Source organism: Sebastes fasciatus, chromosome 19 (assembly GCF_043250625.1).
Source record: "Sebastes fasciatus isolate fSebFas1 chromosome 19, fSebFas1.pri, whole genome shotgun sequence".
NCBI classification, from domain to species: domain Eukaryota; kingdom Metazoa; phylum Chordata; class Actinopteri; order Perciformes; family Sebastidae; genus Sebastes; species Sebastes fasciatus.
The window spans coordinates 7,782,479-7,798,250 of NC_133813.1; the positions used below are offsets into that span (position 1 = coordinate 7,782,479).

Genomic DNA, 15,772 nt, shown 5'->3' on the forward strand with positions numbered 1-15,772 from the left:
TATTTGTATTCTAAAATATAGTTGGATAGTTAAAATAAGTAGGCATAGAAGGTTTTTTTTTGTTCTGTAACGAGAGAAATAGAACTCCTTCATGGTAGCACACTTTTTGAAATTAAAATGTTTTATTTTATATTCTACTTTTTTTGCATAAATTGGTGCCTCTGCCAGGCATAAAACTTCATCAATTGCACCATTAAAAAAAACAACTACTGCAGGATTTAGCCTGCATTACTTTTAGCTAGATGCACCTGATAAACTGGCAATTGAGTGTATACAGTATATTAGAGGTGGACAAGACCCAGTTGTAAATCAAGGAGAGTGCTGGTTCAGTGTTGAATTTTACCTGCATTAATCTGTACAGCATATCAATCAAATAAAAATAGCCAGAGCAGTCTATCAGAGAGCTGAATTGGTTACCTTTTTAAGATTAAATAAGAACATTTAAGGTTTGACCAAAGACTTTAAGAACAGGCGGTTGAAGTCATTCTGTGATTTATTTATAAATATATTTTGTTATGAGGGGATGCAGTGAGACTAGAACTTGTTGAAAAAGACCAACATTTTATGTTTTAGTTCATTCAGCTCTGTAAATTTAGATGTGTGAAAATGAGTCTCCTGATTGGTTTGTATGTATCTCTGCAATGACAGCATGACAGGTCAGTTAAAAGAAACCTGGGTTCATCTAGAACACATCAGGTAAGTATTAAGGTCAGTATCATGTTCAAACCTAAGAAAAAAAACATTTTCTGCTAATGATGATATTCAATAATTCAGAATCACAATATAAGTATGAATATCTTGTAAAAAAATACATTGAAATGAATAAAATCTGATAAAAATGTTTCAGGGTCCGAGATACAGACCACATAGCAGCAATCTCTTGCCACTCCAATGAAGGCAAAATGCCCAAACAATCATTCATTATTTTCTATAAGATTTCATAAAGACCGGGCATTTATTTTTAAAGACTTTTTAAGGACTTGCAGACAGCCTGTGCACACACAGACAGATAATTGGTCCTTACGATGGCAGAGCGCTCTTCTCTTGTCGGTCCTCCTCCTGCTGCAGCTTCTGTCCATACTCTCTCTCTCTGATCGCCCACACGTTCTTCATGATGGAGGCATCGCAGCCGACGACCTCGGGGTTCTTGTCATTCGACATCTTCAAACTTGCATCAAATTCCCTGCACACAAAGAGAAAAAGATGAAGAAACCTCTGTAGAATTATTATTTTGTTTCTTTTGTCAGATGCCGATAATATTTGTCATATCCTGAACCCTGCAGAGCTGGAGGTGATGTACCTTATAGTGGTGATGCTTCATGTGATCTGTGTCTGCAGGCAGCTCTGCTCCTATATACTGTCACCCCAAGAGTCATTAACGTGCTGTTGGATGTTTGAGGGGCTGTCCTAACTAAAAATATAACACCCCCAATGCACACACACACACACACACACACACACACACACACACACACACACATAGGAAGATCCACGCCTTCTCTGCAAACACATGCCTGCAACATTACTGTTAGTGGTCGCTCCAATCTGTAGGTTTGTTACCTATAACCTCAAAAATGACCTACATGTACGTACTATCCTATAACATATGAGCTCACTCACAAATCTGTTGAATTTATTGCAAAATACAGAATAAATGAAAAATAAGATATCCTATGTATGTCCTATTTGACAAACACATGGTTTCAACTCAGGAGACCAGAGTTTGCATCCCGTGTGAAACCAACAATGTGTAGTTGTCTTTGTCGCCAAAACACGCAGTTTTTCCCTAAACTTAACTGTTTGTTTTTTTTGCCTAAACCTAAAGAAGTTGTAGTTTTGATGACTAAATCTAAAGAAGTTGTTGTTTTGTTGCCTAAATCTAAAGAAGTTGTTGTTTTGTTGCCTAAACCTAAAGAAGTTGTAGTTTTGTTGCCTAAACTTAAAGAAGGTGTAGTCTATTGTGTAAACCTAAATAAGTTGCAGTTTTGTTGCCCAAGCCTAAAGAAGTTGCAGTTTTGTTGCCTAAACCTATAGAAGTTGTAGTTTTGTTGCCTAACCCTAAAGAAGTTGTAGTTTTGTTGCGTAAACCTAAAGAAGTTGTAGTTTTGTTGCCTAAACCTAAAGAAGTTGAAGTTTTTCTGCCTAAACCTAAAAAAGTTGTAGTCTATAGCGTAAAACCTAAAGAAGCCTTTTGTTTGTGTGACCTTTCATTCAGTTTACAACATGTTAGAACGTGTTGCTTTTAAGTTTCACTTTCACTTTTACAACGTAGTGGGTGTAGTAGGCCCCTATTGACCTACCTCTATGTTGCTTATAGCGACTGATAACACCTATTTAATTGCCTGATAACAGTGGAATCGGGTCTCTGTTTGTTTGACAGAAGCATTGACAGACTGAGGCTTGCAGGTCTAAAATGTTTCTAAATGGAGGTTTGAATGCACACAGTCATCAAAGTCAGAGATCGTTGGACTTCCTGCTGTGGTCTGCTGCTGGTCCTTGAGCCTCAATTTGGTCAGTGCTGTCATGTGTTATTTGAGGTTTTATGTTTTATGGTGTATATATCCGGCTCACACCGAGGCTCACACCTCCTGCTGTAAACATATAGCAGGCCTTGTAGAACGGCATGCTGGGAATGTCAGCCCTCCTGAAACACAGATAGCTGACATCAACCAGCAATTAGCTCATTTCTCTTCTGCCAGATTACTGCAAACATTTGATTCAACCACAAGTCTTGTTTTATTACCATTAAAGACATTTGGAACATGTGTTTTTTGGGCTGCTTATAAGTGAATGTGCATGGATGTTGTTTGGACACGTACAGATGGCTCTATCCGGGTGTCTCCAGAGACAAAGACAGACAGTGGAATTGGCACTTCTGGTTCCTATTTTATTAAATTAAATTCAATACGGAGGTGTGTAACCTTGCAACATTTTTTAAAGAAATGTATTTAAGTATGTGTTCTGTATATGTACAGTTAGTCTATGTACAGAGATCACAGGGCAAATGGTCATTGCAAGAATACACTGATGATTGACAGTCTTCATTGTGGTTTTGTTGCATTGGACGCCCTTTTCCTGTCACCCTTGTTTTTTGTGTTTTCGCTCTTAACTTTGTTACCAGTAGCTGCAGTTTTGACTTCATGAATGTAACGGGGTACCAAATGACATACTGATATTCTTTTAGTCGTGATTATAGGTGATGACAGTACAATTTCTGAAATTACAGGCACCAGAAGCTAATAAAAAAAGTGCAGTGCATTTCTTTTACCTGCAGTCTCTACAGCACTGCAGTCTACTACACCTCAGTCTGGGTGTAGGAATGACACTGACATCAGAGAGGTGACAGTGGAGGAGGTTCACAGGGTTCTGCAACCTGCGTTAAAAACTATGAACACGAACACAGGTGTTTTCAGTTTATCTGATTGATAAGATCTCTGCTCACTGTAATTTAATGACATCTTCCTGAGTCTCCTGTCAGCTTTCATTGCACCTGTTTGGGCATTCTTATCATTCTTGTAGGTAGATGGAGATTTGAGACCGCATGAATTCCACCTTCAACCTGAGTAGAGGTTTAATCAGCCAGAATAACTGAAAACACATGTGTGGGTGTTCAGAGGACAAACAGGTTCAGCTTATACAGAGTTTGAACAAAGTGTTCAGATGTACAACGAAAAACAACAAATGACTAAACATCTTCCAGTCCCTTCGAGTTGGCACTAAATGTGATTACTACATAATGAAAATGCCTAGTGATTGGCAGTGTGGTTGTAACAAGTTCACTCTACTCGACTTTAGCCCTGATTTTCCGCGCCCCGACTAGCGACTAGAAAGGAGCCTGTAAATTGCTAAATTTGATCTGAGATCTGCAAAAACTCTCGTGATACTCGCTGCCAGACGACCTATCCTAACCTCAACCATTCGAGGCATACGACATGACACAGGAGGCTGTTGTAACTTGACTCTACATATTCCAATATGCCCCAAACTTCACAAGCTGGATAAGAGTCCCGGCTAGAAGACATATACGTTTAATTATTGAGTTATGGTGATAGCGCCACCTACTGGCAACAAGAAATGGTTGTATACTGCCACCCACCCTCATAGAAGTGCCTTTTAAGGATGCCCCACAAGTTCTCAAAAGGTTATTTACAGTGCCACGCGCTCCACGCAGAAAATACCCTCTAACTGTTGCGTGCAGTGTCTGACTTTCATGGAAATGCACGGCAGCGGGTACCCCCGACATGCGCAAAGGGGCGAGGGCCCGTTCAATGCTGATTGCAGCTTTAATATTTATTTTATGTTTACTCTGAGGGGACACCTCCTGTCAGGGTGCAGTGACCTCTGACCATTGACCTCCCCTCACTGCTGGGATTGTGTGTCTGTTTTGAGGTGTGACCTTCTGTTCCTCACGTGCAGTTTGCAGATCTGTCATGTGAGCGGGGAATTCACTGTCCACATGTTGTTCAGCATTTTGGAAATTTTAAGAAATTCATAGTTTCTGTTTATCTTCTGCGGCCTGACATTGATTTCCTCATCTTTTGTTGTTGGTTGTGTACAGATTTCCCCTGTGATGTCTTTTCCAGCACACCTGTCCCTGATGTCATAAAAGAACACAGAACATCTTTTGTGTCAAAAAGTAGAACTGCTACTTGATTGATGCCAGCTGTCTGAGAACTTGGTTATGCCGCCAGGTGTAACGCCCTTGAGCGAGACTCATAGTGCATCCTGATAGAATGTGCCTTAGTGATGATGCAGGCGCTTGACAAAGGGAACAAGCGGGGACTTCCGAACCACTGCTTCAGGTTTTGGGGTTTGGGTAGGAGGATGTAAGTGGCTCTGATGACAAAACTTAGCCGAGCTCCCTCCATCTCCCATATGTCAGCTGAGTTTTCTCTTTTTCAGGCTCTCCCAGTTAGTCCATTGGCCCTGCTTGGCCATTGAGACGGCTTTGGCATGCCGCTCTGCCTCCTCCTGTCTTCTCACCTCCTCCTCAGTAGTGAATGAGGAAGTGATCCATAGGTGGGGTTTTTTTGCAGTCTGGATTTGATGCCAAATGATGCTTTTAAATGATGCGTTTAAGGCATCCCGAGAAACCTGCTATGCCAGGACTCTGGATTGTATCAATGAAGAGGTTATGTTACAGATACTTTGCCAGTTGTTGTGTCAATGAACTGAAGAAGATCTTGCCTTCTATGTTCAGAAGGTTTATTTGGTGAAACTGTTCGATGGTGGACGCACTCTTTTCTTTTGGGATCAGCTCCCCCCCTGCTCTTCGCCAGGCTTTAGGGATAATTTGCTTTTCCCACACAATCCTCATGTTTTTCCAAAGGAATTTCCGAACATCTGGAGCATTATTGTAAACACAATACGCAAAACACCGTTGCTGATCGATGAAATTATAAGTCAATTAAAATTGTGAGACTTTAAGTCACAATTACGAGATAGTGAGTAAAATTAAATGTTGATAGTAAGTGCATCATAGTTAGTTAAATGTCAGATACCAAGTCAAAATTATGGGACAATAAATAAGTAAATCAAAAGTAAATCAGAATTTTGAGAAATAATCTAAAAACATTATCATACTTTATTTATGCTTCTTTTTTTTAATAGGCTTCCATCTAAAAACTGATTAAGCCTGTGTCAAAATATATTTTATGAGTATAGGTAAAATATGACAAATGTTTCTACTTTGCAAAAAAGGTTTTTAAAATTGAACTCAAACAATATTTGAATGTACCAATAGAAATTCTGATACATCACCTACTTAGACAAAATATCAGCATGTTTTGATGCCTCCTTAGCAAACTCTTTATGAGTAACTTGTGCCCTAACAGAGGGGATGAGGGAGGATAAACAGAAACTTAAAAGGAGCCTGAACAGTATGTACAAATGTTTGACCCATATTCTCATATGGGATATCATTAGCAGTGACCGATTTACAGCACAGACATTTGTGATAGACAGATATACTGGCAGCATATGGTGGTGGTGTTGATGGTAAAAATAGAGCTGTACAGTCTGTCCCCATGTCTCATCTGTGACAGGCACACCATCATGCTACATGTACATACTGTTCCAGCCCAGTCACACAGCAGCTCGTGAAATAGTCACAAAATTGAATGTATTGATTTGTGTACATACAGTAGACATGAATTTCCCATTTATTTCGTGATGGTCAGCACGAAAGCAATTCGTATGTAATCCATGTTATTGTGAACCAGGAAGTATAAAGAGTGGCGAACGCTATGTAGGGAGGTGGTCTAGGTGGAAGGGTGGGTCAAAAAACACAGGACTTTCACCCAGGAGACAGGTTTTTGTGTCCCGTGTGAAACCACAAGTCAGTTAATTTGTCACTTTACTTCCGTACTTAAGTTACAACAATTCAGGAGTTATTTTAACCCAAACCACGATCTTTTCCTAAACTTGACTACGATACGATACGATACAACTTTATTGTCAGTTTGCACTGAAATTCATTTTGCATCCATTGGCAGCTTAGTTTGAGAAAAAGTACACATACACAATAGACATACTGTTACCATAGACAGACAGACAAGTAAGACCCATCAGACAAGAAAAAAAAAAAAATCACCATTATTCACACATAACCCATTACAAAATGACCATATGTCCTCTGGATTTACATGTCTTTAGCAGCACATTAATTATTATTTAGCAACAAGATGGACTGATGGACAAAAGCGTTCTTTAGCATGATGCGATTAAATGTCGGGACTCTGAATCGCCTCTTGGAGGGCAGAAGTTGATATTCCCCATTTAAAACATGTAAGGGATCAGAAGAGATGCTGTTGGCAAGTCTGAGCATACCCTTGTTGTGAGCTGCTTGAAAGAAGGCTGTCACAGGTCGGCTAATGATCTTCGCGCAGATTTTGATTTGGCTATAAAGTTTAGTTTTAAGTTTTACAGAGAGACTACTGAGCCAGGCTGTGCTGCAGAACTAAGTAGTTTTTGTCATGTAACTTCAGTACTTAAGTTGCGCCACTTCCGGTGTTATTTAAACCCAAACCGCGATCTTTACCTAAGCCTAAGTAGTTTTGGTTCGTCATCCTAACCAAGTCGATTTTCTCTTAACCTAACTAAGTTGTTTTATTTTGAAAAGACTGTAGCGGGAATTGGCATGTACATCACGTTTTGCTGGACATTTGTATGAAAATGCATAAAAAATACGTTGTTGAAAGTCGTTCTGAACATCACGAAAAAAACGGAAGTTCGTGTCTGTGTACACAAATCAAATATATTCATTTTCGTGACTATTTCACAAACTGCCATGAGACTGTGTTGACATTTCAGACAAGTGCATCTTACTAATCCTTGGTTACCTTACCAGATTTGGCATTGTTGCAGGCAATTGAAAGAATTCAAAGGCAGTCCACAGCAGTGAATGAGGAAGTGATCCATAGGCGTTGGCCAGGTCCAGGAACAAGACATTCAGATCCTTTCCTTCTTTTTTTGCAGTCTGGATTTGATGCCAAATGATGCTGTTATGTTCAAGGCATCCCGAGAAACCTGCTATGCCAGTCTTCTGGATTGATGTATTAATGAAGAGGTTATGTTACAGATACTTTGCCAGTCGTTGTGCCAACACACTGAAGAAGATCTTGCCTTCTTTGTTCAGAAGGTTTATTTGGCGAAACTGTTCGATGGTGGACGCATTCTTTTCTTTTGGGATCAGAACTCCCCCTGCTCTTTGCCAGGCTTTAGGGATAATTTGCTTTCCCCATACAATCCTCATGTTAGCTAAAACCAGAATATCACTCTATATTTCACCTTCTTGCAGTATTGTTAGCTGACCAGACGAAGGTCTCTCCATGAATCACTGCTGATCCTGGTGTTAGCTTTTCCTGCCACAGCCTCCCGACCGCGGTCGGAGGGAGACACCAGCACCCGGTCGGAGACGATAACGTTCTCCTTTGCGGAGCCCCGTCACTTCACAAGACACGGGAAACCTCTGTTGGTCTGGAGGAGCTGCAGCAGTTATTTCTGCACAAACGTCCACTAGATATTCTCAGAGCTACGAAGTCTTCTGCAGTGTGTAGTGTGCGCGCACGCACGTGAGGTGGAGCGAGCTGATGCGAGCGACCCTGGTGATTTATACGTGTAAGAAGTTACAAACAGTCCCATTAAACCAAATAAGTGCTATGTGTTCATTGTAAGGGTTTCTGTTTGATCTGCCTGAATGTTCCAGTTACTCTGCATAGAAGCTGCAGCAAAACAAAAGATGCCCAAACATGTTTAATATAGTTATAACCAGTGAAGTTGATGTGGTCCCTGCTGCATGGTTCAACAATGGCCAATGCTATTGGCCTCCAAGCAAGACAGAGGATACTGTCAGAGCTGTAAAATCTCAGGAGTAGCCATCAGAGGGATGGACATACAGACAATTTACACAGTACAAGTTAAATTATCTTTGTAGATTCCATATTCATTTTATATTGTGCAACCTATATACTGTAAGCAGTGGTTCAAGAAGTACACAGAGCACTGCTTGCTTGTTTATTCAAAGTTTATTAATATTGAACGTGTCACATCCAAATTGCACCAAATTCGACAAAGCACTCCATGGGGTCCCCAGCAATACACCCGCCAAAAGTCAATGACCACCAATGACCAATCAATTGAGTTAGTGTTTGATTACAATAGAAATCGCAGTTCTCTACAATTTATTTGCATTAAACATGTGTGATAAAAACGGCCACTTTGACTGGTTTTACAAAAAGTTAAATTCACACCGAAATTTTAAACTCATTGAGGTGCTCTCTATGAGATGAATGAGCAGAAATCTGGAAAGGAACTAAAGGCTGTTTCTATCAGACAGTAGGCCTGGTGTTGGAGTCCATGTTGTTGGTGTTGTCCTGTGAGACAGCAGCCAGTATGGCCTGAAACAGAATGACCCTCTGTAAAAGTTCAGTCATGAAGGGGAAGACAACCTGTTCTGTTGTGTCTCTGTCCGTCCTTTGCCCCAGGGTCTGCTTCGCTTCCGCATACATTTCTTCACTGAAGTGCTCTCCTCCATTTGCCGCAACCATCTCGTCGATCCTCTTGATCAGCTGAACCACTTGAGTTCTGTTCCTCCTTTTCTTGTTATTGAAGACGTGGTACCGGTTACCACACCTGTTTATCACCTCTCGAAGTTTCGGGTGGCCGGTTTGCACATAATCCTGAATAGTTCTGCCCAGCAGCTCATCGCCACGCGTGAACAGAACGATCATGTACTTTGACGCCTCGGGATCCGAAGATTTTCTCCAGGGCTTCCACGCAGTTTTCTTCTTCTTTGGTGAACCTTCCAATCTGCATGACCAGCAGAAAGACGTGAGGGCCGGGAGAGGACATCTGGATGCATTTTGCAATCTCTTTCTTTATGCTGTCTGCAGTTTTAGACGTATCCAGAATCCCGGGTGTATCGACCACGTGGATCTTTCTGCGACTGTTGACCCGTTCATTCGCGCAGTTCTCAGTCACAGACTGCGCACTCACCGAAGACGTGAAAACCTTTTTACCCACGATGGTGTTACCGACTGCACTCTTCCCGACTCCAGTTTTCCCGATCATCACAATCCTCAGTGGAGGACCTGCAAACAGAAATATATTAAACACAGTAAAGTCCATCATAATACAAGTGTTGACTGCAAAATGCTGATAGGAGCTTAAGAAGGCTGAAAAAACTAACCTTCAGGGATGGAGGAGAAGATACCCATCTCTCTCTGTCTTTGACTTTTTGGAGAATGAACAGAAACAGATCTCACTATTATTTTAGTGTGAAGCAGTTTTCAGCGCTCCGCCCACAGGGTGGTTCGCCCTATATCAGTGTGATTCAGTCTGCCAAACTTCATTCTCATCCAGAGACTCCAGTAAAACCTGCCTGCTGTCTGCTCTACTAAGCAGCTAAAATGTATCATGACAAACCTCCACCACGTAAGTATTTCTCCTCTCTTTTTTTAATAGTTTGGGGCATTTTCGGGTGGCTGACATGTGACAAAGGTCCCCGACAAAACTCAAATCGGGGACATTATGATACATGGTCAGTATCTTTATGCTGCCAGATTTGTTGTAAAGATGTAACAGATGCTCCATTCTTTGATAGTGGTTCTGAGATATTGAAAAATTGCAAAAAAAATACTTGAAGAAATATTCTTGCTGTGTATCTGGATTTGCTGATGTATATTCAAATACATGTTAATTGCTGCAGTGGACAGGTGATTTAGACCTTTAAGCTGGAGTAGGCAGGTTGGAGCAAATATGATTTTAAAAAAGTAATTTTTATTAAACGGTCACTATATCTTGACAGTAGTGCATGAGACAGGTAATCTGAAAAAAATCATGTTCCTCTGTGTTCCTCCGGTGCTCCTAAAGGCATCTGCAATATTTCACAGACCGGAGGAAAACAACCAATCAGAGCCGAGCTGGAGCCTTGCCGTCTCTGATCAAACAGTCAAACTAGGCAGTGCTGATCAAATATGAACCAATATTCTGTTACTGTAATGCCTATTTCTCTCCTCAAATGTTTTCAGAAACATCTTGTAGTGTACTGTTTAGCAGAAAAATTAGAAAGTTAGTGACCCGGCAGCCATGTTGAGAGAAAAGTTTATTAGTTTAAAATGTATTATTTTAAGGATCTCGGTACTGGCAACAGGAAATGATATGTTTTCTATTTTAATGTACTCCTCCTATGAGGTTGAGCAGATCCACCTCAAATGTGGTCAGAAAAGCCTTAAGACCTTGATGATGCATTATTGTGAAGACTGTGAGTTTTCGTTGAAAGGCGTTGCCGTGGCATGGCGGCCATTTGGCGTGATTCCCCGTGAAACTGGAAGTTGTTGTTACTTAAGCGTACTTTGTCAAATCTGCTCCAAATTTCTCAGCCATGATGACGGTCCAGGCTTGAAGTCATTTTCATGTCCCGCCCCTACACATTAGCCACGCCCCCTTGCATAACTCATAAACTGTTATTCGTACACTCTTGTGGGAGGTGTCATTGCCCTCAGCATTGAGTTCCTGTTTCATTGGTGAAGGTTATCCCCGCCCCCTACACATTAGCCCTGTCCCCTTTCATTACTCATGAACCGTTTGTTGTAGACTCTTGTGGGAGGCGTCATTGGACTCATCAGGGACATCCTCTTTCATTAGTGACGTTTTTCCCCGCCCCCTTTCATAACTCATGTACTGTTTGTCGTACACGTTTTACATTCCTGCTTCTGTAGAGGCTGTTCCATAGAGGCAGAGGAGGTTGACAAACTATGTTTTGTCACGAAAACACATGCGAGAAGTGACACGGCTTAGTCATGCTTGTTGATGTTGTTGTTGGCACACATGTTCACATAATAGCCTGTTTCCTCCAGCGCCCGATAGTACATCATTTTCAAATTGTGCATTAAAACATATATCTGTTTTTTGTCTCCACAGCATATCATGGAAAGTTAATCGTCGCTCTGTTTGGAAAGAGGGTTCAGTTAAAGAACAACATTGGAAAGACGATTCTCAATAGTGATGGGGTTTTTGTCGCAATGTCAAACGACTTTGTCGTGGAAGAGAACGATGACTTAAAAATCATCAATACCCCTGATTTCTTTGATGAAGAATGCCTGAACCCAGACCAGCTGATTATTGACTTCATGGCACATTCCCAACCTGGCCCTAATCTTTTCATACTGGCCATAGATCCAGAAAACACCCAAGAGAAACAAGTCGAGGCTCAAATCAGTAAACTTCAAGATATCTTTGGAAAAAAAATCACAGCACACATGGTTGTCACGTTACCAGACCTTGAAAGATTCAATGCACTCCGTTATCTGGCTCAAAGGTTCAAAACCCGGTTCGCAATCCCCAATGAAAATCTGGCCAGTGAATGTAGGAAGTGGTGCTCGGACCATAAGACATTTCTGTATGACTACAAAAACTACAGTGGAGATGTTGTGAGGAGAAGAATGGACGCCTTAGACAAGAGAAGGTAGAAACATTATTACTACGTAACAGCTCTGTGACCATATACATATGAGCAGAAGTCCCAACCTATTTAGGACTAGCTTGTGTTCCTCAGTGTATTTTCTCATAGAGGGTTTCTTTCATCAGATTTTCTGAAAAGCTGAAAAGCTTTGATGACAGGTTTGATTTGAGGGTGTAGTCACCCTTTAGACTTTAACCTGTTTGCATGCAGTTTGGTTTGTTAATGTCAATCAATAAATCACCGTAGATACCCGGTCAGTGTTACATCTTGGTTCAAATGATGAGTCGCTCACAATTTATTGCCCACTCCAGACTCCCAAAAAGGCCAATTTCAGAAAACCACTATGAGAAACTGAATGAACACAAAGTAGTCCCAAAGCAGGTTGGGATGTCTCTCTATTGTTATCTTCTTATCATTTACAGTGAGTATAAACTAGTATGAACTATTTCAGACATGATGGACACCCTCTGTATCACCATGAAGGTAAATATCTAGTTTTAACTCCTTTCAATTGTACTTGGTTGTAAAATGTGGACTCCCCATTGTTCTAACAGCCCATTTCTCTGGAACCCCAAGAGGCCGAAAAATGTCCCATTGGATAGAAAGCCCATTTTTCCGACAGCCCATTATCCCGAAAACAAACACCAATTGTTCACGAAGACCCACTGCTCCGAAGGCCCATTGCTCTGAAAATACACATTAACCGTTAACACATGGCTAATTATTATGCAGAATGACGTCATCTGACCTTTTTTCATACTGGCAACAGCATGACCCACCACTCTGCCTCTTATTACTTGTTGCCTTCGTTGAATTGGTGGATTTGTTAGGTTTAGGCATGAGGAGTGAGATAAATTAGGTTTAGGGTAAGAATATAAGGGTAAGCCAACCAGAGGCTGGGCGGGTCATGGCTTTGCCATGACAGGAAAAAAATATCGTCATTTTGCATAATAACAAGTCATGTACTTCTGTTTGTTGCACGCAGGGTTTGTATGGCAAACATCGAAAAGGAGTAGAACTCGTTGTTTATTTTGAAAGGACACTATGCATGTAACAAGCGTATATTGAAACGCCATCCCTGATCCATCCAAAAATAACGCAAGAGGGGTACCCCGTGCATCGGTCTCCGATGCCGAGGGGCGATATTTGACGAATTAGAAGTGAGAATGTGTTGGGATTACATATCCTATCAGGCCTGGGAACACCTTGGGATCCGAATATGAAAAGAAAACTCTACTTTATTTCAACAATGTTTTTTGTCACAGGGCCTTACAGTAGTCAGAAACTGACTAATTTATTCAATGAAAAGAGAGGAGAAGCTGCGTGCCACTTTTCGTATTTAGCTTGAACCTTAAGTGTCTTTGTCTATGTTTTTAAATGCAACAAAGGTCACAGAGCAACAGCGAATGAAAGCTTTCTGGCTGGACCGCAAACACAAAAATCTGTCATTGAATGAGTGACTGACTGACTGAGTGACTGAGTGAGTGATGAAGTTACACGGTTGGTCGGCTGAGTGTTGGAGCTTCTTCATTCAAAATGCTCTTTCAAAATGAAAATGCGGGAACAATTCGTTATGCAAATTAGCCCGTCCAGCATGACGCGTCCGGCTCACGAAACTTGAACCAAGCTGTCAAATTAGGCGATCTAGTTCTAAAATGAAACGAGATTCCGCAGTTGCCTGTTTCTCGCTTAAAATGTTTTCCGAAGTAGATTTTGGTGGATTGTTTAGACGGAATAACAGAAAGTTTACGAGCAGGCCGCTATGTTGTTTCCTGTTTGAAACGGCGAGCAGAAAATCAGGGACCAATCAGGTGCATTCAACGATAGGGTATGTCACCGCTTGAACGGCCAGTTGAGAGGAGCAGCGCGTCCCCTAGTGTCCTCTACGGACTTGGTGGACATGTACCGCTGGAATTAACATTTTAGACATGACTACTGACTATTTGTGTAACAATTTAGCCACAAATTCATAGACTGACCAAATACGGTCCAGCCATATACTTGGTTTTGACCGAGTTAAAAAAAGGAATTGTGTTTCTTTATAAACTGCAGTATGTATGTTTCATCTTCACAGGTGCCTTTGCTGTACCTGATAGAGCAGCATCACCTGATAGAGCAGCATCACCTGATAGAGCAGCATCACCTGATAGAGCAGCATCACCTGATAGAGCAGCATCACCTGATAGTGCAGCATCACCTGAACATCACAATGGTATGCTTTGGGAGATGCAATACGACGCATATATCAGAATATAAAAAGATAGCAACTGTGACAAATTAAATGTCTAAATCAGTATTTTGACGCATTGCTTTGCTAAAATAGCATAATTCAGTGGCAAAACAATGTTGAGATATACATGTAAGGTTATCAGCAAAGTCTTCTGTCAGAGTTTTTATGTTTGGGATCTTTTGATGATTTTGAAACATCTGTATCCTCCAGGTGACAGTGCCTCTGAAGTGTCGGACGACATATTCAACATTGTTCTGCTGGGACTAACTGGGACTGGGAAAAGTGCATCAGCAAACACCATCCTGGCTGCTGGGAACTCCAGGCAAGATTCAAGACAACAATTTAAATCTGAGTCAAACTCCATGCCAGTCACGAAACAGTGTGAGGTCAGAATAATGGAGAAGCCATTTGGGAGGTCGGTGAGAGTGGTCGACACTCCAGACTTCCTTCACGACGAACTCAGAAACTCCCAGACAGAGATAGAGAAGTGTAAGAAGTACTGTCAGCCAGGGCAATGTGTGGTGTTACTCGTGTTACAGCTGGGCCGGATCACGGACCGTGAGAAAGGAATATTAAAAAAAATGGAGGACAAGCTCGGCTTGGAGATCAGGGAGAGCACATTCGTGCTGCTGACCCACGGAGATGACCATAAAGGAAATCTGCTGGCGTATATTGATGCACAAAATGACCTCAAGAGCATCGTTGAACAGTGCGGTGGTCGTTATCATCTATTTAACAACTCCTCCACGAAATCTAAGCAAGTCACTGAGCTTATCAAGAAAATTCAGAGTTTTAATAACGTTTTCCCAAATTTTGGCAAAAAAAACACTCCTGAGTGCTGTGTATCATAGCTTGGCTATATGCGCTAATCAGTGCACATGTGCAAATGACAATGACGACAGACACATGACAATTAGCGTAGCATTGTCTGTTTCACTATGGACAATTTTAAAAAAGGACTCAAATCAATGCAGAACCAGAGGTATTGGATTTTTTATTCCGCACATTCTTCTTCCTTGTCAAAACCTGGCGCCCACATAACCCACAATGCAACTCGGCCACCAACAGTTCAATTGGAGATTCAGGCAAGGAGCTTATATTGATAAGAAGTGAAAGCTAATTGATTCATTCCATTGCAACATCAGCAGTAGTAATAGTAATGCAGCAGTAGAGCTACGCCTCCGCCATTTTGGACTGAAGGCGACTGCTGTTTTATGAAAGGACGCCAGTAAAACGTCAAAACAAAGTGCCATACAAAAGTAAATCAAAATTATTTATATTCTATTGACATATTTGATGTCTCTACTGAATTGGCCTGTGTTAAACAATGAAAATGTTATTAATATGCATACTATTATAACTATTTACTTACTTACTTAAATTATTTAATAAACTTTTGGCCCGGCTGCTGGAGAGCAATATCAAACTTTTTCATGTCAAGGACCTCCAAAATCAATGTCCAACAGACTGCACAGACCATGGATGTATAAGAGGTTGTGTCCTGTGTGTTTGCCCTGCCTGTTAGTAAAGAGCCTACAACTACATTAAATTCTGTTTATGTCATGCTACTAGCACTACTA

General features: G+C 41.1%; 1 protein-coding gene and 1 pseudogene across 1 annotated transcript in view; both read right to left on the minus strand.

The window, feature by feature from the left end:
* Positions 1-15,772, minus strand: part of spina (spindlin a) — a 391,527-nt gene that overhangs the window by 352,425 nt on the left and 23,330 nt on the right. The window lies entirely within an intron of this gene.
* On the minus strand, positions 8,251-10,346 carry LOC141757157 (GTPase IMAP family member 7-like; annotated as a pseudogene).